The sequence below is a fragment of the Lissotriton vulgaris genome, chromosome 6 (genome assembly GCF_964263255.1).
Source record: "Lissotriton vulgaris chromosome 6, aLisVul1.2, whole genome shotgun sequence".
Lineage (NCBI taxonomy): Eukaryota > Metazoa > Chordata > Amphibia > Caudata > Salamandridae > Lissotriton > Lissotriton vulgaris.
The window spans coordinates 1717589183-1717616073 of record NC_141694.1 but is presented as its reverse complement, the minus strand read 5'-3'; positions in this window follow the sequence as shown (position 1 = coordinate 1717616073).

Genomic DNA, 26891 nt, shown 5'->3' with positions numbered 1-26891 from the left:
TATATAAGGGTCAGAAATGGACCATTGAGGGGAGTAGTTAAAGCCTTGTTTAACTGGGGTAACTATCCAAACGTATCTCTTAGTCAAAGCTTCCTCCTTAAGCATATGATTTATACCTCCCATTTTTTGCAAGAAAATATAACTTACGTGTAGAAGTGAAGTTGGCAGCAGCTGATCGAAAAAGGGAAATCGAGTAACTGACGTTTAGTAGCTCGAGTGATCAGCTGTTGCCAGTTTCCATGGCAACCCAATGCCTCAAGCGTGATCACATTAGACGATCAGATGAAGGCATAATGCGAGGAGAAGAGTTACACTTGGCAATGGGAGGACGTGACGCTCCCATTGCCAAGGATCTTTCATCTAATGGCCTCTGAAATTCACCCGTTATAGTTTAATGAACTGACTATAATTTGTGCCCACATCATGCACTGCTTATGACACCTCATATTGCATCAATTATGACACATGGAATGACATCATTGATGATATCTCAAATTACATCATCCATTATACTCCCTAAGCCCTTACATCAGTTTAAAAAAGAAAGTTGTCAGTAAAAGGACTATAGTTGTATACACTATACAGCATAGTTACTGTGTGTAGATGTGCTGATGCATAGGACGGAAATACTGTAAGCCTTAGATGAAAGTGTAGTTGTACTCTTTGAAAGTTATATGATGCACCGTAAAGTTTGGATTGCAAGTAATGCTCCATGTTAAACAAGATAAAGGCTGAGCACAACTGATATGAATTGCAGAGGCATGTTTCAAAGTAGACTGTGGATTAAAGCCAAAGCCTACTAAAAAAGTGTGAGAAAAGTCGAAGCTTTTGTTGACAATATATTATCCACCAGAGGATATCTGGGCATGTGCCCATGTTAAAGGTTGCAATACAGTACTATAGACAAATTCTAGGTAACACGTTCATCTATAAGGTGTGAGTATTCCTTTCAGGGCATTGCAGGTTGTTAAATATTGTTACATGTAGGGGTTGCTACATAGAGGTGGTTTAACTCACACTGGGACTCTAAACATGGCTCTAAGGTTGTATGCTCTTGTATTCATCTCGGGAATGTGTTTACTGGATTTTTCCAAACAACAGAGGGTTATCCATAGGGCTTGGCAGAAGGTTTCTTATCAGTAGCAAAAATATACATGCCGTCCTCTTGACTTAAAATTACAAACTCTTTTTTGGAGGTTATTCAAGTTTTAAGAAGGGGGTGGCCCCATTAAAGTCTTTGGAGATATTTTGTTTGTTAGGTGGGTGTATATTAGTAAAAAAGGGTAATATTCACCAAATGTGGGTGACTTGATATATAGGCTATGTTTCCAGTATGTGGTCAAAGATTATGACCTCTATCTGATGACTGGTTTGTTGCTTCTTGAATTACTTCAAGTTCACAAACCCTATAGGATACTGTCACAATAACTGGATGATGTCATCAATTATGTCACTTGAGATTTCATGAGTGATGATATCAATAATGTCCTTTAACTTGTCATAGGTGATTTAATATGTGAGGTCATAAGTAACGAATAAAAGGAGCACAACTTATAGTTGGCTACCAAACTCTAAGTGGTACATTTCAATGTTTTTTCAGTTTTTAAACATTAGTACTTATATATATTCAACAACTTTCTATAATGTCACTTTAAGCCCTGTTTTACAGTTAATTCTTAAGGTTTAAAAAAAAAAGTGAGATAAGATCTTATTACCATACCAACTATAACATCACTTGGCGATAATTACCACAGAGGCAGATTACACCAACATGTGAAAAGTTATTAGTAGTAAATTTACTCCTAGATTTTTCACCAAACCCCAGCTTCAGGGGATAGAGATATTTAAGTCTACACTTATGTGTAAACCTACACATGGAAATGGTGAATAGCACAAAAGTGTAGATGTACACCTATATGCAAGATTAAATCTGCATGTGTAAATTTACCTATGTGAATAGGGTCCAACATATATTCATGGATGGGTAATAAATGCATGTAATAGCCTTTCAGAAGATCTGCCAAAAGAATAATAAATGAATCCCACAAGGTTTGGAATGCATAACAGGTGTGTGAGTAAGCCACAGTATTAGTGGGGAAAAAATAGATGTTCATTCAAGGTTTCTAGGGCACATCACATTTGCAAAGGAAAACTTAAGACCGCTTGTGAGCTAATCGTATATGTCAATGGACACAGAAACGTGGGGACCTATGCTTGGCAACTAAAAGTACTTTCGAGGCACATTATGGGACATGGCACTTTCAAATCCTCTCTCCCTATAATGTGGGTATTCCAGTGCTTAATTTGAGCCAGTGGTTTCTGGTGCTCGCCACAGGCACTTAATTGTCAACACCTGCACTTGTAACAGTCTGCCACAAGGTGGTGCTGTCTGACTAATTTAGAGAAGACCACAACAACAGTTAATTATTAATCAAAATGACTATTACCTGCAGGCCAAGCCATTCGTTTAGGGTTGGGGGCCTGCAACAGTCCGAATTGTCACACTTGTAGCAGTGTTATGCTTAATAGTTGTGTTGTTACTATCATTGGCAGCATGGCAGGGCAGTGTGTAGGACAAGCTGCAGTGGCCTCCTGACGAGAGCCCTGGCACTTATATTTTTTCAAATGAGGCACTGGAATGCTCTTTGGAGCAATCTGGCAGACCCAACGTTGGAGGCAACCTAGTCATTGCTTGGTACAACCTCGTAATTGAGTCATTCTTTTCAAACGTGATAATATGTGGGAAACGTGTACTTGTAACTGCAAGACATGAGAGAAACATGCCCACGGCGCAGATGTGACATCTGTCCTGTCTCCCATAAACTCCAGGCTTGTGTTTTCCCTCCGCATTTACAAGCCCGGCTTGTAAAGTATTTCAGAGTCGAAGGACCACATGAACTTGGCAGGGAACAATAAAAAAAAAAAAGTTTGTGTCCGATCCTTAGATGACTATTTTTATACCTTCTGTTTGTTCTTAGCGTGACGTTATTAATCACAGGCCCACCACAGACCCATTGTTCGTCTCTTCCAGAGGAATGTTGTTATATTGACTGTTTGTGCGTCAGCCCCGCTCTCTGTGGGACGCCACTTGGATGAAATTAGATAATTTCCATTAAGAGCGCCGGCATTATTATTCCCCGGTGCCAAAGGGAAAAGTGGCCAAGGTTACTATTCCTGGCTGAGCTGACCTCAGGAAGGAACCTTCGATGCTTTAATGGGCTTTTGCTATTGTGGCTTGCCTTCTGTTTGACAACACGCCAGACGGATCCGGCATTGTTTAGAGAATTGTGAGACTGGAGCGGGCAGTCCATCGAAGCAGCGCATTCCAACGTGATGCTTACTTGGGAAGAAAAAATAATATATATATATGCATATATCATTTATACACAAACACACTTTATTGCCCTTGGCAGAAAACATAAATGAGCAACACAAACTTAGTAACTGGATCTCTGAACATGTGTTTCTGGCTGCTACTGTATTTTCAACATATTCGCAAAGCAAAAAGGAATTACATGCTGGTGTGATAACTCTCAGAATCTGTTTATAGCAGGTCTTCATTGTGTCAAAGGTGAGATTCTAAGTGCGCTTCCTCCACGCCATAAGTGACAGACTTGTTCAAAGACAGACTTAGTCAAAGACAGCAGAGAAGAATGTGACAGCCCTCGTGGAAATTCCAGTTGACCAGTGCCAAATGGTACGGTCCGCGTCCAGGCGATGGTGTGTAGGTATTAATGGACATGAAATATAGTACTTTGGGGAAAACATATCTCTTATTCCAGTTCATCTTGCCCCATGCTATAGGTCTATATTACTATTATGATTTTCTTTAGTACTTTCTAAAACCGAGGAACTTAACCTGTGTTTCTTTCTGTTTGGCACCTGGAGTTTACCGTCCAAAAATCATTAGGTCCCAACTGGATCCAATTGGTAGCCAGCCGATTGCAGTTGTCACAGAGTGCCGACATGATTGGATACAAAGAAAGAGAAAAGAAGTCCAATTCTCCAATCGAAATCAATGCTTGGCAATGTCCGCAAATGCACATTTATACCTATTCTTGGTCTCTGCCAATTCAGCTATTTCAGGCTGAGATCTAGGCCTAATACTAGGAGTATCAGTCCCCACACTTAACATGAGGGTGTGGGTACATGTATGACTCAACATCGAACTGCAAAGTTGATACTAGTAAATGTACACGCATATTTTAGATATACACCAAAAAGCGTAGCTCAGGTGGAGACCTCCGGCTAAGGTATGAAGAACAGTAAATAAAATAGAATAGGAAAACAGCCCTCACCTAAGGAAAATCTTAGACACCTGTCAAACATTCGTACTGGAAGAACATAAATACAGCCCACACCTATCGTATTTCTTTCTGTTTTGCACCTGGAATTTATTGTCCAAAAATCATTAGGTCCCAACTGGATACAATTGGCAGCTAGTCAATTGCAGTTGCCAGTTTGGACATGCATGATACAAATAAAGAGAAAAGAAGTACAATCCACCAATGGAAATCAATGCCGCCAATAGAAATCAATGGGTGGCAATCTCCGCAAATGCACATTTATGCCAATTCTTATCTCTACCTAATTGCAGTTCAATCATTCTGGGCTGAGATCTAGGCCTAATACTTGGAGTATGTGTCCCCGCCCTTTACATGAGGGTGTGGATACATGTATGACTCAACATAGGACTGCAAAGTTGATACTACTAAAGAACAAGCACTGAAAATGCAATATGTCTCGCCTTTTATTAAGTTAAAACCATTTGCTTTGCTATACAATACCATTAGCAAAGCAAATGGCTTTAACTTAATCAAAAACGAGACCTATTGCATTTTCAATGCTTGTTTAAAATAGAGCAACTTTACTGGCTTTTAAATCAAATACAAGACAGTTTTTTGTACAGCAGGCATCCTGAAATCAGTTCTTTGAAGGTGCAATTGTAGTTTCTGCCATCAAAGGTTAAAGGATATTGTTTTGTGCTTAATTATTGGAAGATGAGATTAAAGTTCGGGTGACAGGCAAAATCCACATTTAATTCTGCCGGTTTTACACAGCAGGAACCATGCAGTAGTCTCAACAGCGCTTCACTGCAGACACAGACATCTGTTTTTCGGCACAGGGAGATTTCCCGGAATACACAGGGTGCAGAACTGATGCTGGGATTCGATCTGCTTCCACTCATACATGGGGCTGCTGTAACCGTCATGTCGTATCGCCTGTTGTGAAAGCGCGGCTCGTATTGGCATTGAGGTTTCCAGAGAACGTCGAGCTGAGCCAGAGCCAGGCATTTTTTTGCAGTGTCTCGCCCACCTCTAACAAGAACTGCTTAAAGTTAACCACAAAGGTTTTGCATAAATGTCTGAAAATATTTGATTGTTTTAACTATCCTCATTTTGCCCTCCTCTGAATGGAACAGGTAATTTTTTTAAGGAAAGAAAATGTAGCCATTGAGCTCCAAAATATGCTACTGCAGTAAAGCGCTCTGATGCTTCCGGGCCAAGTCAGCGCTATAAAAAATTGCAAAAATAAAAATAAAGATATTCAAATTGGAGCCATGGGTTAAACTCAGTGACCCGAGTTCATGGGTTAAAAAAATGTGTTCACTAGAAAGCAGTTGTGAAAAAAAAGAAAGGTACCTCGAGCAGAGAGACAAAAATCTGCTATCAGTGCTCGCGTATGAAAGCCAGGAGGCAGTGGCAGTCCTTGGTGTAGTTCCCCAGCCTGCCGAGTGAAAGCAGATTCAGAGGGAAAACGAGGAAACGGGAAGAGCCTGCGAGCTAACGATAATAATGTGCGAGCATTCGCCAGATCGCAGTGCTTCATGAGTACCGCACGATAGGCGGCGCAGCCATGAAGCGTCAGAACGGGGAGTTCACCCGATGAAAGCGCCTAAAGAGAAGCGTCGATGAGGGAGGTGAGACCCACTGGGCCGCCAGTCCCGCTCGTAGTCCTGGGGCTTTCAAGGCAGCTGAACCCAGCCAAACTAGTAGGTGTTTCTTTGACACGGAGACCTCGTCTTTTAGAATTCATTGTCAAATTGCTTCACTCAAAACACACTAGGACTGCAAGTCCCACAATGCCCCGTGTTGCATTTATTTTAATGGAGACATGCTCTGCTGTGGCACAGTGTCATCTGGTGAACTGGGTAAAAGTAACATCTGCTATTGCGCTATATTATATATGTTGTTGCTATAGGCTTAAATTTCACGTAACCCATGCCGTAACTATATGAACCGTGATCTTTCCGTTTAACACGTTAGAATGCGTGGATAGTTGTTATGATGACGGTGAGAAAACACAAGCTATTTGTAGACGCCTTGGAAATGTGTTTATTCCGATTTATCATGCAGTAGTGCCAAGAAGAACAGATCGCGAAAGTGAAAGCGATCGCTTTGTTTCAGCGACATTTTAGTTGCTAGGACACGCGCATGCTGTTTGCAATGGGCAAATGGGGAGAGCAGCCATCTTTGTCCATTGCAGACCACGTGCATGAGAGCCCTAGTAGAATTGATTCCAAAAGGTGCTCTCCATGGCGGGAGCAGCGCATGCGCTGCTTTCACCAGGCGAGACCTAAAAAGTGTAGCTCAGTGTAGCATAAGGTATGAAAAACTATAAATAAAAAAGAATAGAAACATAGCCATCACCTGAGGAAAATCTTAGACACTTGACAAACATTTCCAATAAAAGCACATAAATACAGCCCACACCCTGTTCTCTGTCCTCCTCTCCTTGTGCTGCAAGATGATGTGGAAACACACTTCACCTATGGCTATCATGGCTCTGACTGGCCCACTCATGAAGAAAAGGAATTTAACTGAGGATAGACAGAACCGGCAGTTAATTTTTGCAGAGAATAAATACAAAGAACTATGCGGTCTCCGTCTACAATCTATCAATGAAGCAGACAAGATGGACATGTGGCAGGAGGTCACTGACAGTGTGAATGCATTGCATTTGCATGAGATAGCAAAAAGAAATGGAAGGGTGGACGGAGGCAAAGGCTCCCTACAGTGGTGGACTCACATTCCACTTCATTCTCACCCCCTCCCCATGAGAATTCATCTCGAGCTGTTGAATGCACTACCTTTTCAAGGGAAGCCAAATGTTAGGCCAAGTGAGAACAACATATCTGTAGGTCTAAAATCACTCCTGACTTCAAATTTATATCACACTGTCTTTGTCTTGAAGCAGTCGACTGCTCCCTCTTCACATATAAACCCTGTAGCAACTCCACTGTTTCTGGATGGTCACCTCAGATTTTTTACCTTTTTCTGGAGACTATTTGTGCTGGTTTTTTAAGTCTGTGCACGGTACACCTGCTAAAGTGGAATAAAGTGCCTGTGTTCCCCGATTAAACTTGGTTAAATTGGCTTACTCCTGATCGAAATATTTAACTTGAATATGGTATTGGAAATGCGACCAGGAAATTAAATATCACCTGTTGCAGCACCTATTGTGCAATCTGTAGAGTAGGCTTGCAAAATATGACTACAGGCTCATCATGTGTAGCGTGACTGCAGCAGCCGCCTACAAACCTGCTGTCAAACCTGTCAAACTATCCTTATTTGACAAGTTGAGACCCTGCTATTAATAATAAGTCACTCTTAAGTACACCTTGTTGCCCACAAGGTAGGGTGCCCGATATTTAAAACTGTTGCATGTGCATATTCCTCCAGTGACCAGCCCCCAAAAACTGGCAGGGCTTCAGCTGGATCCTAGAAAAAATCAAAAAAGTACTGATTATAATCTGTCATTGTTAGTTTTGGCAGGAACCAGCTTGAATAGTCATTCACACGTATTTTTCATATTTATAAAAAAATAATATTCATTTGTGAAATTAGATTTGTAATAAATATTTCAGAACTTTTGAAAAGTTGCCTTTTCCCTCCCTGAATCTCATGGGGGGCTAATTTCAATTAGCCTGTTAGCAACTGCTCAGCCAGTGTTTCACCTTAATGAGGTGTGAAAAATCATAGCATAAAAATGTATTAGCCCTGATGACAGGATGTACTGGGTGGAGGGCATTATTAACTTGGAAGTGACAGTGGTAAGGTATGCCGAATTGTAGATTAATGTAAGGAGAGGCTTGAAGAAAGGAAAGTATTTGTCCCTAGGGCCCACACTCGCCAGGCTGGTTTGAAGTAGACACAGGGTGGGGACCTGCTCGTTTCCCTGGCTACACATCTGGGTGGACACAAGATCTCTTCAAATGGGAAGAAGTGTACCCCTATCTTAGATTTTAGGAGTGAAGCGCAACATGGGATAGTTAGCAGTAACAATAACTGCTGAAAATTGGATAGGGTTGCCTCTGGGAACTTCCACCCCATTGGTTAATTCGGATTCTGGAGTAACCCCCACCATCTAGCTAGTGCCAACAATAAATGTGAGCTCCCAAGTCACCCTTTGAAGAACATGTTCTGGACCTGCGAAAGATCAGAATAGGACTGGACCTGCTGTCTGTGACCTGAAAGGAGCCCTTAAGGACTGGACCTGGAGCTACAGGGACACAACATGTTCCAAGATTCCTTTTTCCTGAAGTTACCAGTTTGCCAGTACCAACTGGACCTGCATAACCCTTGCAATTGGCCTCTTCTGGAGTGAGTCCTGTGTCTCAAGTGCTGTCCTTGAGATCCTGGGAGCCATAGAAGTGACCCAGAGGAGTTGCTCCAGAAACTTTAAAAGTGAGGACTTCCAAGACTTCTGCAGCATTTGGGGGACCTTGAAGCAAAGTGTCTCATTTCAATGCACCTTCCTCAGGTACAGCGTCAGGCTTCAATCAGTCAATCAATCAGTCATTTGTTGAGAGCGGCAAGTCACCTGTGTGATCTGACTTTTTCTGCTGGTTCACCCCCAGACTTTTTGCTTTTGGGCCTCCTGTTTTTGACCTTATTTAAGTTGGTTTTAGGACTCTGGCCACTTTGCCACTGCTATCCAGTGCTAAAATGCATATCCTGTCTGTGTAAATTGTGTTTATGGATTAGTGTGTCCATCATTGCCTTATGATTTACTGCTAAGGCCCTAGTACAGTGTACTGATTGTGCCACACACACCAGCAACCATTTAAAGGGTTCTGAGACCTGCCACTGCAGTGTCTGCTCGCAGTTTAAACTGCCATGTCAACCTGGCAAATGCACCCACTTGCCAGGCCCTAACCTTCCATTTCCTCACATGTAAGTCACCCCTAAGGTAGGCCCAAGGCCCCCTTCCTGGACAGGGTGCAGTGAATGTGAAAGGTAGGACATGTACTGGATGTGTGACATGTCTTGATAGTGAAATGCTGTGTATTTCGTTTTTCACTATTGAAAGGCTATCTATCTATCCCATAGAATAGAATGGGAGATAATATAAAGTATAAATTCCCATGGGACAAGATGGAAATATGGAGTTCAAGTTCTCTAAACTCAGAATTTAATAACACATATTTTAGTAAAGATGTTTTTTTAATTGTGGGTTTGAAAATGCACTTTTCGAAAGTAGGCATTTTCTTGCTTAGCCATCCTATGTGCCTCTGCTGAGTTGTATATTCACTGTCAGCCATTGGTGGGGTTGAGGTGTGTCCTGCCTTTCCAGGGTGACTCAGAACTGGGCTGAATGTACTTGGGTTGCAATTAGAGTAGTGGGAGGAGTTTTCCCTGCACCTGAAAAAGCCCTGTCTCCTGTGCACAATACTGTCCACCCCCTGCCAAGAAAATCTGGACCAGAGAGGACAGAACTGTTTTGGGCTGAGCTGAGAGACTTTTTACCACTAGAGAACACTGCAAAATGGGGTATAAATATTGGGGCCCGGACCCCTGAACTTTAAAATACTTCTGGACTCAAGATGAACCTCTTCCAAGGAGAAGAGCTGGAGAAGCTGTAATTAGGAATACTGCCCCATTGCTGTGTGGCTGCTTCTGCAAAGGAGAGGAAAAAGACTGAACTGTGCTGCGGATCCTGCTTGAAGAAGATCTCCAAGGGCTTGGTGTAGCGCTTGTCTCCAGTTCTGAAGTCTCAGAGACACAAAGACATCACTACCTGTGCTCTTCTGCATCTGGAAATGCAGTTTCTGACACCAGCAAGTGATGCCGTAACCTGCAACAAAGATGTGGGCACCGCTCATGAGGTGCACAACGCACCTCCCCGACAAGCAGCGACATGCAGCGCAGCCCAGACCCTTGATGATTCCACAATGTATAGACTCTGATACTGTCACTAAGGCCACTGCCTGCACAGGAGCCAAAGGCACCACTTGTGATGCTCACAATGCACTGCCCTTTCTCACACCACTGCTCTGACCTCAACTAACACTGGTGCTTCATCATCTAGGAGCGATACCTGACGTGCGTGACCTCCCGAATCCATTGAATCCATTGACCCTGCACCATCGTAAGGAACTGATGGCTTGCTGCCACTGCGATCTCACCTCCCCGGTAACAGTAAGGAACCAATGCTTCACTTCCCCGACAACAGTAAGGATCTGATGCCTCAACTCTGCTGCATCGAAGTAAGGAACCTGTGTGTGTAAGGAACCAACGCTGCCCGGCACCAATGATGCATCACCTCCCTGACACCTTGCATTGTTTGCCAAGGTACTGTTCTTGGGGGTCCGTGTGACTTCGTTCCTGGCCTGCGCACCACACGGTTGTCACTGTACTTTGGGATTTTCATCGGCCACAACGTTGTAATAGCCCCAGGTGGATCTATTTGTTGCTGCAAGCTTTAAGTTGGGAGACCAATTGCAGCTAGATTATAAACAATTTGGAAAAGGCCATGTTTTCAAAATGTTCCCAAAGGTTAATGAGGATGTTTGAGTAGTCAGAAAGATGGTTAAAGCGTTCCAATGTTTCTCAGGCGCAATGTAGAAAGCTTGGCCACCCAAATGTTCTCTAGCAGAAAGAAATCCATAACACAAACCAATTTCCCAAAAAAACAAACTGCAAATTGAGCTTTCAATAACCACAAATGAAGCTGTAACCCCAAAAGATAAAATAGGCCATGGTTTGTATGCTAAAAAATCTCCTACCCCTGTGTATCAGTCCTGTCCTACATCCTGTAGCATAATGAGACACACAAACCAAAAAGAAAGTTGTAGTGCTTAATGTATATAAATCAAAATAAGCACAGGTACCCAAGATTTTCCTCAGGAGGCTGCCGTCCACTTCCTCTGCTGGCACAAACCACTGTTGTAACTTGCAGTGGTGTTGCCTACGTGGACAATACCCAAAGTTGGGTTGCAGTTAAAGTGGGATAACCCACCATCCTCAAGCTTGGTTCAGGACGGATGGGTTCTCTCTGTTGGGTACTCTGGTGTATTTTAGAACCCAATTTGCCTTACAATTGTTGGAAAAAACGAAACAGTCCCTGTCATTTGGAACAGGTATTGGGGGTACCATTAAACCATTGGCACTTACCACCCCATCCCTTGGCCAAGCCCCAGCTCCTCCATATCATGGTGAAATGATGACTATGGTGGGAATCTCACCTTTACAATGATCATCTGTACTAGTGCCAACAGGCAGTGCTGCAAACCTTGTTTTCCCTTTTTCTCACTCACAGGTTAGTCGTGCCACCAGTACTTTGAAGAAACTGTTTCCGTTTATCTCACCTGAATTTTGAATATCAGTAGTCATCACTTTGATAATGTCATGCTTAGACTACTGTAATGCACTCTATCTGAATATTAACAATTCTTCCCTGAATTAACTTCAGGTGAATCAGAATGCGGCTGCCAGCCGCATCTTAAACTTGCCAAAACATCTTTCGGTTAGGGAAGGCATCCGTCCCTTTCATTGGTTGCCAGTTAGAAGGCGGGTAGTGTACAAAGTTCTTTGCATGGCCTTTCTTGCGCTTCATTGCCAAGGACCCACACATTGTAGAGCATCCTTTTAGTGGTATATTCCACTTAGATCAGCCTTCAGCAGGAGGGTGACTGTTGCTAGGTTTCACAGTACCACCTGGGGGGGATGCTCCATCACTTTTATGGAGGTAAAACTCTGGAATACTATGCCTGCTCACATTGCTGCATCAGAATTGTTCCCTTTGTTCAGCAAGCATCTCACAACCAGCTGTGTTTGTTACAGGGATTCGTACCTGCCTAAACAAAATCCACGAAGGACCCCTTTCCCCTTGCCTGTATCTAAGTAGCAGGAGGCTCAGTAGTATGACTGTCATTGATGACAGCAAATTGGCATCAAAGTCTGGGCAGGGGCATTGAGCTGCTCATGTTTTATGACTGCACAGAATTTCATCATTTCCATCCACCTCATGTTTAAGAGTCTGAGCAGAAAGGTGAGAAATTTGCAAGACATGGACCATGGGTGTAGCACAAATGCCCATACCAGTGTTCAAAGCAAATGTCTTAGTGTGCTTACACAATGATGAAGCCTTAGTGGTGGTGGTGGTTGGTGGATGGAGGAGCTGAGTATTGTTTATCACTGACTGGGTAGTGAGAATCGAGGCTGAGTTTAGGCTTTTGGCCTTACTTAGTTCTTTTCATACATTTCAAAGCTCCTCAAGAGTCTAAAGTTTGTTGTGTGTGCTAAATGCAATGTACGATCTAACCAAAATGTTGTGTTAGAGACGTCAGTTCCAGGTAAACTTCACCAGTTTGCCCTAAAATGATGCTTTGGAAGGTACAATAAAAGGCCTGGTGTTTTCAAAGCAAGGTGATTTCAGCAGCAGGGCCTGCATTATTTTTTTTTCTCCAGATTAGATCAGGATTGCTGAGGCAAAAAGGTACCATTTTCTTAAGGGCGAAGGTTGGAAATAAGTTCAGACTCAAAAAACAAGTCATAGTGTGTAGAGTGCATAAATGTTTGACAGAAGAACCACATAGTGAATGTCTTATTTTCAAATACAAAAACACAGATTGACACCAGAGAGAGGCGCAGAAAGGCCTTTAGTCAAGACTGATTTGCATATGGCTGGGTCTGAACTGGGGTGGCGAAGTGAGCTAAAGACGATGTTGGATTCTACCCAGATCTGTGACTGGGGGAGAGCGTTGAAAAAGTTTCAATGCTCCGTCCATATCTTCTTGTGTTTGCTTTGTTTGCCCTAAGTTGACAGGGTATACCTAAATGTGGGTCACATACTTACTTTGCCGCTGGATTCAAGCTAGCCTGGCTGATGAGTGGTGTTCCCCCGAAACCGGTCTCAGGATGCTTGATTCTGGTCCTGGGAAGACATGGCTTTGCAGCTCGAGCTGGACCACGAGGAACAGAGCAAGAGTAATTTGCATATGGCTGGGTCTGAACTGGGGTGGCGAAGTGAGCTAAAGAACGATGATGGATTCAACCCAGATCTGCGACTGGGGGTGAGTGTCTGAAAAGTTTCAGCACTCCGTCCATCTTCTCCTTGTGCTTGCTTTGTTTGCACTAAGTTGGCAGGGCATGCCCAGACGTGGGTTCCTTGCTCACTTTGTCACTGGATTCAAGCTAGTCTGGCTGATGTGAGTGTTACCCTGAAACTGGTCCCAGGATGCTTGTTTCTGTTCTAGGGAAGACCTTGCTTGGCAGTTCGGGCTGGACTGATCCCATGAGGAACAGGGTCAAGACTGATTTGCATATGGCTGGGTCTGAACTGGGGTGGCGAAGTGAGCTAAAGAACGAAGATGTATTCACCCAGGACTGTGACTGGGAGTGAGTGTCTGAAAAGTTTCAGTGCTCCATCCATCATCTCCTTGTATATAATATAAAAGTAAGCCTGGGTATAATTTTAATTATGCCAGAGTAATCGGAGTAATTTCAATAATTAAGCATTACTCTTGTTATGTGGGATTACTGAAATTACATAAATATGCAAACTTGAATAATTGGAAGTAATGTGGGCACAAATCCTATCACAGGAGCACAGGAACAATGAACCAAGAGAGAGCAACCAGCTGCTGGCTACTGCTGTTCTTGTCTGCAGCATCCTCCCCAGCCCAGGAGCATGTAACAGACAACGCCACACATGGAGCTCCGGTTTGCACATCTTTATTCTTCAGCATGCAAGCATTAACTGAATGCACTGTGTCACAAATGTTATTAACCACATCCAGTCGCATCCACCAGATTTCATAATACTTGTCCAGAGTCTGCGAAGGGCCACTAGAGTCCTCATATACGTAACACAGGACACAACATCTCCCCCCTTAGGTAAATAAAAAGTGCAAATAAATGTATATGTTTATATACACACTATAACTCCTCAATGAGTCATTGAGATGCTTGCACCAGTCTTACAGATCTAGTTGTACAACACAGACGCGGGTGCCTTCATCTGGCATCTAAGGAGAAGAGTCGGATGCTTGACTTAGGTACTCAGGTGGACCTGCCTCACTCTTGAGCCGACTAACATCGAGGCAAAGGCTTAAAGTGTAAAAAGTCTCTGGTTATGGATTTTCCAGGTTGTTGGGCATTTATCATATGAGGTTTGCTCGCAACGACTCTTAGCAGTTCAACAACAAACTTTGCACCAGTCTTGAGTGTCTGCTTTTGCTTAAAAGGAACTAGATTTATTTTCTTGAAGACCCTGTCATGAGTACATTGGTGTTTATTGGCGTAAGCCTTCATTTATCATTTGATAGAGGTGTCAGTAATTCGAATTTCATCCTAGTCTATTGATCGACTCGTGTTCCATTGTGGTATCTTCATTTTGAGAGCTCTCCTGAACAGCAAGGTGGCAGGACTTTCGCCTCTCTTGGAATAAAGAGTGAAATAGTAGGCACAGACAGCTGGGCCTAAATGTTGACTTGAGGTCAATGCCTTCTAGTGCAGCACGCTGAACCACCCTTTCCAAAGTACTCATACATCATTCAACAATGCCAGAGGTATACTTTTCTAATGATTCATGTTCAAAAGATTAAAAAAGTCTTTGAACTCTCCGCCATTGAAGGGTGGACTGTTGTCAGATTTGAGAATGGAGGGAACACTCCATGTTGTGAAAATGTCATCCTGCCTATCAAAGCTAAGTCTTCCTCTAGTGGGAAACATGAGTACTCATCAGCAACTACCATTAGATGATGTCCATTATTGAGGGGTCCAAAGAAGTCAACCACACTTCTCTCCCAAGCTTGCTAGATCAGACATGTTCAGTGGGTGCTCAGTCATTTTGGAAGACAGACATTTGCACAGATGACAAGCTTTATGCTCCCTTTCAACTCATTCATCAAGATGCAGGAACCACACTCGATCCCTGAGGGCTCTTTTAATTGTGCCAATACCACAATGTCCCTCATGTGCCAGTTCAATAACTTGTTGCCTCAGGATTTCAGGGATAACTATTCTTGTCCCTCTTAGTATCATGCCATCATGTGTAACGGAAAGTTCTTCCCAAACGTTCCTGAACTTTTGGCACTCAACATCACCTATAAGAGGTTGATAATGTTTTCTCCATGATTTGGTTGTAATGATTTCTCTGAGCCTAAGCATGTTTGTGTCAGTGTTAGTAGCTGCCAGAGTCTGTTCAAAAAAAGGAGCTTCAGGCGCACTTGACTTTGCCATGAAATTGATGGAGGCCTTTGTACTATGACGCTGGAGCGGAACTCGTGAAAAGTAGTCTGCGGGGTTTTGATCTTTCTCCGGCTTGTACACAATATGATATAATCATACTCCTGCAGACACAACCCCTATCTTTCGATGCAATTTCCGAAGGTGGCAAGCAATGCTTGATGACCTGTGACAAGGGTGAAATGTTTTTTGTACAGAAACACATGCAAATGTTCACACGTCCACACTACAGCTAAGCTTTCTTTCTCAAGTTGAGAATAAGCATGTTAAGTCTGAGATAGAATCCAGCTAGCATAGGCCATAATGTGCCTCTGAGCATTGGGATGTCTAATGTTTTGGGCAAGGATTGCACCCAACCACACAGCCTTGCATCCACCACAATCTCTGTGTGCAATTTCAGATCAAAGTAAGCCACTTCAGTTGAATTTTCAATTGCGTGTTTTATTTTCTAGAAACTTTGGTTACATTGAGAGGACTTTTCAAAGGGAACATCTTGCTTTTTTAGTTCTCTTAGTGGGGCACTCACAGTAGCAACATAAAAAATCTACCTGGAGCAGTAGTTGGCCATGCCTACAATGGATCACAGCATGGTCACATCTTCTGGGTGGCAACTAGACTACAATGCTTGTACCTTTTGGCGGTCAGGAGTAATTCCTTTTTCAGAGGAAATATGCCCAACGAACTTAAGTCTGTTTTTGTGAAGCTCACACTTCTCTGAATTTAGTGTGAGGCCTGCTTCAGCAAACAGACGGCATACTTGTGTGAGTGCTTCATCATGTAGCTTTTGTGTGGCCCCAAACACCAGTATATCATCACTGTAAATATAAAAGCATGTGTGGCAGGCAAAATTATTCTATGAATTGCATCTTGAAAGATTTCCGCAGCTGACGACACACCAAAACAGAGATTTTTCTATCTGAATAAACCAAAATGAGTTGAAAAATTAGTAATGTACCTACAGTTTTTTACCAGTTCAAGTTAATGGTAGCCTTTGTTCAAATCAAGCTGGGAGAAAACTTTGGCACCATTCAACTATGTGATCATGTTTGCAGTATGTGGACCTGGATGTCTTTCTCTTTGAATGTTTTTTTGTCCTGTTGCATAGGGGAGAGGATGTAGCCTTGCGGCTAGAGCTGTCAACCTCGAAGCTGAGGAACCGGGTTCGAGTCTCGGCTTCGACGCTCAACATACTGTGTTTCTGGGCAAATCACTTGATCTCCCTGTGCCTACAAAAATGAAAAATGAATGTGTCGTCATGTATTGAAAATGGTGCTCATGTAAAACACTCTGATACCTGATGTCTCGGGTCTAGTTCACGCTATATAAAACTAAGAAAAACAATATACATATATATCAACAAGCCCTATGGAACCTCTGCAAGCATCAGCCTGCTCAATGGTGCTCGGGTCATAGCATACGAGCCAAAGTCGATGGGCGCCATCTTCCTTCTTTATGGTTAGTAATGGTTTCACTTCTTGCAAATACTCTTCACCACTCTCAACTATATGCATTATACCTGGCTGTTGTTGCCTTAGTGTTTCTTTCCGTACCTGGTTGTCACTGTCTTTAGTGTTTCTGCTTTGAATTGGTGCTGGCTCTGTGTTAAGCTGTGGCACAGTATCTCTACTTTCAGCCTTACCCGTAGATTTTTAGCAGGCTTACTGACTGTGCTACTCCATAAGGCCTTCAGCTTCTTCGGGGGCCTCTCAAAAGCTGGAGTTGTGCTTTGACTACACAACTGTAGACCGTTTCTGAGGGGCACGTGGAATGAACAAGCAGTTTGCTGGATCACGGCAAACTGTCAGGTAGAGCAGTCTTGTATCTTTGGGGGCACCTATCCCATCCTTGTCACCAGTGGTAGTGTCCTCCCAAGCCCAGGAGCATGTGACAAACCACGCCACACACTGAGCTTTGGTTTGCACGTCTTTATTCTTCAACATGCAGCCGTTAACTGAATGCACTGTATCACAAACTTTATTAATCACTAGATTATGTAATACTTGTAAGAAGTCTGCTGAGGGCCACTAGAGGCCTCATACATGTAACACAAGACACAAGAGTATCCTGTGCTATTTTCGTAGCATAAAATGCTTCTGTGGGCCCATTTTGACACAAGGGAGCATTTTGCACTAAGGAAACAGCACTAAGGGCCAGATGTAGGTGGCCATTTACCGGCGGGTAACGGACGATTTCGGCCCTTAGGGCATGTCTGTGTGCCACATGGCACACATGCCTGTATTTGGGGTGCTAGAGGGTGTCAAAGTGACACCCCCTGCACCCTTGCTGGAATCGGTATTTACTGAATCAGTAAATACCGATTCGGTAATGCCCATTGATTCCTATGGGCTTCAATGCCCATAGGAATCAATGGGCATTACTGAATCGGTATTTACAGAATCGGTAAATACTGAATCCTAACGATTCGGTATTTACCGATTCTGTAATACCTACATCCCTCCCCCCCTCTATTTTACCACTTCTTAAATACCGAATCAGTAAAATTCGGTATTTAAGAAGTGGTAAAATAAAATTACCTACATCTAGGCCCTAATGCTGAAATGCGCTTCTCATGTAAGTTACGCATAATTACAAGTATTTTGGGGTAATTACTCTAGAAAGATTTGTCTTAGTTACAACCACCCCTATATATAATTAGTGATAACCAACAAAAGGGTTTCATCTCCTGACCGGAATTACCAAAACTCTAAGAATCTCTCTTGTTAGGTTGCTTATCAGATCAAAACAGCACTAGCAGGCACTGTGTATCATTGACTTCACTCTGTGCAACCTTGAATTCACAGGTTCCTATTTAATTGGCCTTTCATCCTTCTAAGATTGACCAAGAGAATGCTCATTGAATATTGCAGAGCACTACCTGTTTATTGAATCATCTCTATTTAGGTGAGCTGTATGGGCTCACAGGGCACCACTACACTCAGCAGTAATGATTGGTGCAAACCAAAAGCTTCAACGGCAAAAACTAGTTTATTTTTTCCAAAATAATGACTGATAAAGAGCCGATGGTCTCTAAAACTAATAGCACAAAGCACCTCTTCACACATCTCATCCTTTGCCCTCCGCCTCACCAGATGATAAAGTACTGGAATGGTTCAAAGTGTTTTTCAGGCATGCTAGCCAAAGCATATGACTTTCCAGCAAATATAAATCAGCATTGTACTGCAAAGGCACTGTTTGCACCATTTTTATAAAGTTTCACAGGCCTTCTCCATCTGAACGGTGCTTAAGGAAGTCTAGCTCCCTCGCTTTGCTTGCTTGCTGTCACTTGAATTTCGGCATTGTCCATGCGGGGAGTGCAAGCAATAGAAGTGGCATGTGCCATTGTGAGATGTAGGCAGCAGCTGCCTAAAAAGAATCAGCACTCATTATTTTTTCAAATCAAGCACTAGTTGGTCCTCTGCCATCACTGGCAGGCTTCTGGGCACCTCTGTATTCAGTGATCAGCTTGATGAGCACCCAGCTAGCCACCATGAAATGCAATTCAGCCTGAGGTGTGGGTTGAGCAGATTATTAAGATGTTAGATGATGTGTCTCCATAACTTCCATCTCCCCAGGTAAAGTTCCAGATGGGAATGTATCTTCCCTCTCTAGGTGTGGGGGGCTGGTGGGCTCAATCACATGTAGGATGCCCTCTGAATGAAAAAATGTCCCAGGAAAACATTGACCACATTGACCAATTACCAGTGCAACAGCTTACTGGAAGCCTCCTTGTGATGGTTGGCCAATGTCTTGCAGGCCACATGATCATTCCAACTGAGATGATTGAGTGCACAGCCTTCAATGATGCTAATGCATATGCATATATGCCCTAAAACCTCACCAACCTGAGGGCGGGTACAGCTCTGATGGAAGCACCGTCCCATCATTGTAATGGCTGGTTTCAAAGCTGTTATGCAGTCATAGAAGCATCCCCTGAAGATCCCAGTCGCCTGGTTAATCACCCCTACCTTTTAAGCTCCAGGTGTACTAAAACAAGTATGGGTGTGCCCCAACAGCAACCAACAACACAAATTCAGCTCTCGAAATGTTGTGCTGCATATGAATATCTGTTAGCTAATTTCTACATGCTTATTTCAGGGACCATACAGCGCTATTCAATTGGTCGAGTTCCACCCCTGAGTCTGATGAACAAATCAACACATTCAATAATATGTGAAGCAAATTAGGCTTCACAAAAACCAGACAATAATTTAGTTTCAAATCATGATGTTGTATTAAAAGTTAATGGTTTCCAGAAAGCACAAATAATGTTAGCATTAATTAATAATCAAAATGCGTATGCTACAATTAATATGATATTCAAAGTAAATCCAAACCTTAAATTCAGAAGAAGAACACGCATGGCATGACCTGAAAAGGGAAAAACAAGGGAAAGTCGGCCTTCTGTCTTGGAAGAGCACTCTTCCTCTGCTCTGCTCTAATCTAATTCTAAGTCTGTGTTGTATCTGTACCTTTAATTTATTCTTCATATTGCTTTTATTTCGAGAACCTTGACTACAGCTGAATCCAATTACAGCACCATAGAGCGTGAAGCTTTAGCCTGCTCATGGGCAGTAGAAAAGTTCAGGAGTTACTTATGGGGAACTCGCTTTGATCTATTTACAGATCATAAGCCGCTTATTTATTTGATGAACGGAAATGGCACAGGCCAAGCAACTTCGAGATTAGTAAGGATTATTTCTAAATTACAAGAATATAATTTTGATGTGAAACACATCTCTGGAGGAGCTAATTTTAGGGCTGACTGTTTGTCCAGAATTCCTCTTGTAAATAAAATCGGAGCTTCTGATATCTATGATGATGAATGTGTTGTTGTTTCTGCACTAGATGCATGCGAAAATTCTTTGGGTTGTTTTACAGAAAGTGACTGGTTGGATGGTTACAAGAAGGATCAAGTTTTGATAAAAATAAAAGAATATATCAGAAAAGGATGGCCTCCAATAAGAAGTCTTAGTAAAGATTTTGTACCTTATCAACAAGTATCTTCTGAATTAAGTCTGGAGAATGAGTTCATAACTAGATGTGGACTTTTTGTCCCACCCTGTGTTTTGAGAGGGGGTCTTGTAGAGAGAGCACATTCTGGACACCCAGGGATGTCTGGCACTAAGAACATTTTGAGAAAATGTTATTGGTGGCCAAGCATGGATTCTTTTGTTGATAAATTTGTTAACCAATGCCCTGAATGCCTCCTTTCCGACAAGCATTGGAAAAGTAAAAAAAATGTTACTTCTACTAATTTGTTGCCTGAACAAGCATGGGAAAAATTTGCAATTGATTTTTCAGGGCCTTACAATATCTTATTTGAAGATATGAGATATTTAATTGTCCTAACTGACTATTATTCAAAATGGGTTTCTTATGATTTTGTAAAATTTCCTAGTACAGATGTAGTTATTGATTTTCTAGAGAAGATTTTTAATGTTGAAGGATTTCCAAGGAAATTAGTGTCCGATAATGGCACACATTTTGTATCAAAAAAAATGGTTGATTTTTTGAGCAAACATGACATTAAGCATACCACCCTCGTCTGCCTTCGTCGATCCCTCCCCCCCTTCCGTCCAATGCCCTTTTACCTCCATTCCCCCCTTCACTCAAGACTCTTTTTTGGAGATACTTCCTAAAGTGAAGTCGGGGTCTCCCGCGGACGTCTGCCCGGCACGAGTTCTGCAGCATATTTACTCCGGCTGCCCTGACCCCCCCCATCGCTTTCCTCAACAGTTCTCTGGCACAGGGCGTAGTGCCCTCTGTGCTAAAGGCAGCTACAATAGTGCCCATCCTGAAAAAACCTGGCGCGGACCCTTCCATCTCGGCCAACTACCGCCCCATTTCCCTGTTACCCTTTTTGGGCAAGGTGATGGAACGCCACGTCACCGCGGCACTTAGCGCCCATGTTGAGGCAAATGGAGGACTGGCATCCCGCCAAGCCGGGTTCCGTCCCAGGCATTCGACCGAATCAGTCGTGGTCGCAGTCTTAGACAAACTCAGAAAGGGCATGGATGAGAACAAACACCAGGCACTGGTCCTCCTTGATCTCTCCGCCGCCTTTGACACGGTGGACCATACCATCTTACTTACCCGTGTCAAGGCGGCCGGTATCGGGGGATCAGCTCTGGTCTGGCTCTCCTCCTTTCTGAGGGACCGCACTCAGGCGGTTCGGCTAGGCGACTTCACGGCCACTCCTCTCCCTGTCACTTGCGGTGTTCCCCAGGGATCCTCTCTCTCCCCTTTGCTTTTCAATCTCTATATCTTTCCTCTCATTTTCGCACTCCAGCAGCTGGAGGTCACTGTTTATAATTACGAGGACGACCTCCAGCTCATCTTTGATCTGTCCCCCTCTCCTCTCTCTGTCTCTAACTTCCAGTCAACTATGACATTCATCAGGGACTGGATGAACCACAACCACCTTAAACTGAACCCGGACAAAACCGAGCTGGTTCTCACTGGTGGTTCATCCAGCCCCTGGAACTCCTTCTTTTGGCCCCCCTCTCTTGGTCCCGCACCTACCCCTTCCACCACGGTCAAAACACTCGGTGTTAAAATAAATAACCAGCTCACTCTCCATTCACAAATTGGTTCCGTGGTATCCTCCTGTTTCCTCACTCTCCGCACTATCCGCACTGTTTCCCGTTTCTTTTCCCCCCAGGCACTTAAGATTATCATGGCCGCACTAGTGATATCGCGACTGGACTACGCAAACGCTCTCTACCATGGTATCCCCGCGTACAGCCTGCGTAGACTCCAGATTATCCAGAACCAGGCAGCCCGGCTGGTGTACGGCCTTCCTCGCTATCACCATTCCACCCCCCTTCTCAAGGAGCTTCACTGGCTCCCTGTAAAAGAACGTTCCCTTTTTAAGATCGGCTGCATGGCCTTCCAGGCCCGCCAGGGCACTGCCCCCGCTTTCATCTCTTCATTAATTAATCCTTATGTACCTGCAAGAGAACTTCGGCCTTCCTCCAAGTCCCTTCTTCAGATCCCTCGCTTCACACGCAAAAAGTGGGGCGGGGCCAACTTTTCTACCCTGGCTCCAACATTCTGGAACTCTCTCCCTGACCATCTCCGTTCTGCCACCCAGTACCTCCCCTTTCGTAGAGATCTGAAAACGTTCCTCTTCAGCCAGGCCTTTCCCTCTTAAAACTCTCTTATGTCTCCTCTTATCTTTTCTCCCGGTCTCTCTCCCTCAGTTGCTGATCCCCCTAGCGCCAAGAAACCGCAAGGTGTACGCTGCGCTTTAGAAATATTTTAAATTAGAAATTAGAAAAAGTCCTTTGTATTTTCCAGCTGCAAATGGACTGGTTGAAAGAGCTAATAAATTCTTCAAAGAAGGTATACAAACAGCTTTGTCATCAGGTATGGATGTAAGGAAACACATAAAAGAAAAAGTTTGGAGTTATCTAAATACTCCGTATTCAATTACCGGTTTTACCCCTTTTTTCTTGTTGAAGGGAAGGGATGCAAATGATATTATCAAACCTGTTTTTGATAAAAACTCATCTTCTCTTAAAAAGTTAGGACTTACCACTGCTAATTCAATTGATGAGTGTGTTAGGGATAACTTTGAGAAAAAATATAAGTTAGGAAATGCTATTTCTCCACTTAATAACTGTGAGTTTAAAACTGGTGATTGGGTTATTATTAAAAAAACCAAAAAAGTTGTCAAGGGGGAATCTAAGTTTTCTTTGCCTCAACAGGTTGTTAGCTCTTCTAATTCGTCTGTTATGATTAAGAACAAAGGATGGTGGAACAAAAGTGCTGTTATTAAGATTGAACCTTTTCAAAAGGACATTATTTTGAAAAAACTTGATCGTAAAAGTATTTTGGGTAATTCCTCCTTTTTGTGTTATAAAGACTTCATGGATGTAGTGCTACCATCACATGCTTCTGATGTTGAAGAACAAACCTCATTACAGGATCAAGAAGTTTGCGAACAATCTCTACATGATTCTCATGTTAGTGAGACTAGTTCTCATTCTTGTATCGGTGAGGAAGAGGGTGAGAGCAATTTGATTGTTTCTGATGGTTGTGCAGATGGTTTGTTAGAAGTTGAAGCTTCTGAAAATTCTGAAATTAATTCTGATTCTAATCAGAATAGTGGAAAAAGAAATATTGTTATTCCTTCTAAATTTAAAGATTATTATTTATATTAATGTTTATTTTTCTTGCTTTTGTTTTTCTTCTTTTATTTATGGAAAGGAGATGTTGTATCTGTACCTTTAATTTATTCTTCATATGACATGTATTGTGTTCCTTAATGACATGTTCAATATTCTATGTTCTATGTTTGAGTTCTGCTGTCGTGTCATTCTGTTCCGTTACTTGGACACGACAGCATCGCTCTTTCATAGCCATTTCTTGTGGGTTTTATTCTTTCAGATTTATTCTTAATAAATCAACCTTTCTAAACTCCTGCCTTCTTATGTTGTTTGTTATACCAAATACAACAGTCTGCCTTACTCAATTTGAGGTCTGCACTATATTAAAAGAAACAAACTCTTAACATTTTATACAACTACACCTACTTCTTATAGGACTGTCTAATCAGGTTAAAGTGAGAAGATACTATTACATACTCATTAGGTTTTCAACGTGTTCCCACTAGCAAGCTTCTCTCTAGTGAAAACATTTCTTCTCATGGGAAAGAAGGAAAAGGAACATCAGACCATTAGAACTCCAGCTTGGCTTGCCTACAAGTAAACTGTTCACATGTCACAAACCAAAGATGGCAACCAACATCAGCCATTTTAAAATGTAGGCCTACATTAACCAGGGTCAATTTAAATATGCATAAGCAAGATTTCTCTCTACAAATAACATTAGGGTGTCTATGCAATAATGTCACGTAAATACAAACATCTTAAATATATGGAAAACGTCATCAAATGTGAACTATGTTTCTGTACAGAAAACTAACCTGAATTTTGCATGAACTCAGTATTCTTCTCAGCTATCTCGACATGCTAGGACTCAGGTGAGGGGTTTGTGTTGCTGTTTTAACCCGTAGGCTTCAGAAAACTTACTCAACTTCGACCAGTAAGCCCACAAACCTTCATAGCGGAGCAGCAAAGAAGATGACAGTGGTCCAGAAAGTCTTCGTATGGAAAGCAATCTTTCCTTCCCCACTGTTGACAGGATTAGTTAAGTTCTTTTTTACCCGAAATGCACTCTAGAGAATGGGAGGCCGGAGATTTTGGCACTGGTCCTATTGCTCCTTAACATTTATATGGGACTGGTGGTAATGGTGTGTAAGCATTTCAAGCTGAAATTTCAGATATTTGTTAAATAAATCAGCCACTAGACTTACTGAGCAAGTGAAAGTAGAAAGGGAAACTACTTCAAGACAATCCCAAGAAAGACGCTTTAAGGATATCTTGAGGACATTCCAGGATGACTGAAGCAGAATTGGTCAGAAATGAACAGGAAGAAGTAAACTATCCATGTTACTTGCTTTTTATGAACCTCAGCAATACAATCCTCACTCCACATCAGGGTACATGCAGAGATTTGGAAATACAGGTTATGTCAAAGCTGTATATATCACTCAGTCCCTCATTGCGAATGTCCTTTTAATTTGAATGGGCCAGCACCTGAAGATACTGGCCATATCTGAATTACAAGTCGTGCAGGAACCTCGTAGTGCAGTCCCATTGTGGTGCCTCTTTTAATGGTGGGGCCGCCTTCAACAGAGGCACTCCGATAGGACTGCCACGCCGCCTGTATGGATTACTTCTGTGTAGTTACAATAGGGCGGGCAGTGTGAGTTTTGTCAGAGCGGCAGCACAGCTGTTTGCACCGTCGTGCCAGCGTTCCGACAAAAACTCTTAATTGGGGCCTTAGGGCCCCATTAGGAAGGCGGGCGGATTGCCCCCGCCAGGCTGGTGGTAGCCACCGCCGGCCTGGTGTGGGCAATCCACCCTGCATCTTTGCTGCAAAGACCCCCCCGCCATATTAACATGGCTGGGGGGTCCGCGGCGGACGGAAAGACCGTCCGACGCTTTTCCGCCCCGGTCGCCTTGCGACCGGGAGGAAAAGGGTTTATATGGTGCCAGTGTCTATCAGACACCGCCATCTATATTAGGATGCGCAATTTTCAATGCCTTATTGCCGCCACGGAAAGGCATGCAGAGTTTGCTCTGGGGGCCCGTTGCGGGCCCCCAAGGAGTACAGGAGTTGGGGGGTACATATGGGGGGTACCTATGGTACCCTCCAGCAGTTCCATGCACAACATGGCAGGCACTGCGCGTTGTCTGCCATGTTGTGCATGGAAGTGCACTGCATGCCTTCCTACCATTGTGGCGGGTGGTGCTGAGTGCACCGCCACCCACAATGGTAGGAATGCTGGATGCGCCCGCCACTGTGGCGGGCGCATCCTAATGCCATGCACGGGAGCCCCGCCCTTAGGCGGGCGGTCCCTAGTACCGTGAGGATGGCATACTAATGGGGGCTATAGTGTCTTGGTGGTTGAGCACTTGAGGAAAGATGGCAAAACTAAAGGCTTATCCCAAGAGAGACCTCACCTCATATTGAACTGATCACTGGCCTTTCAGAAAATCCCTAAAAACCTGGATTTTCAGCAACTAGCATTTCATAGTCTTAGTTTCGTAATCCTAGTGACTAATCTGTTGTATGTTGTGTTCGTAGTTGACGTGCGTGCGATGCACGCGCGTCAACAACGAACATTATGTTGGCCATGTGTTGTGATTTGAAGGCTGCCGCATGTGTGTGGGATGTTGGTGCGATCGCGTGGTAGGTTGTGTTTTGAATGGGAGCGGAGAGATGATAGCAGGGGAGTCGGGCGGTTTACCGGCATTCATGACTGGGAGACGATTGAGCTTGTACATGGAATAAAGAGCTCATTACCTGAACACATCGGATTTGTGTATTTCTTCTTCTATATCAAGGAATGTATCTTTGTTACACTGGCGACGATCGGGAAGGCACTCCTGCGTAGGATTTTGTGGTGTTTTGTGCCGACAGTTTCTCGAACATTATTTTCCTGTTACTAGCGCTGGACTTTCTTAGAAGCAGTTTACTACGTGCCTTGCTATTGGAAGTTCTTTGTTACATAATCATCCTCCTTTAATGCTTGAAGTAGCACCAAGATACCTTCGGGTAAACGTTGCACTTTATAAATACATTATAACATAACATTGCAAATGATTTAAATGTACACGATTGTGACTGAATAGATCGCAACAAGGTCACTCTTCGTGACCTCCCTGTGGTTTGTTGCACATCTCTATCGCTTGGTGTTTCCTACCACCACACCCCTTGGCATACCTTTATTTGAGGTTTTTTTTTTACTCCTCATCTCACGGTGTTAAGTCTTTGTGGAACATTTACAGCCGTACTCTCTCTCTGTGGGCCACCTGGCTGACCACGCTTTACTTGGGTCACCAGACC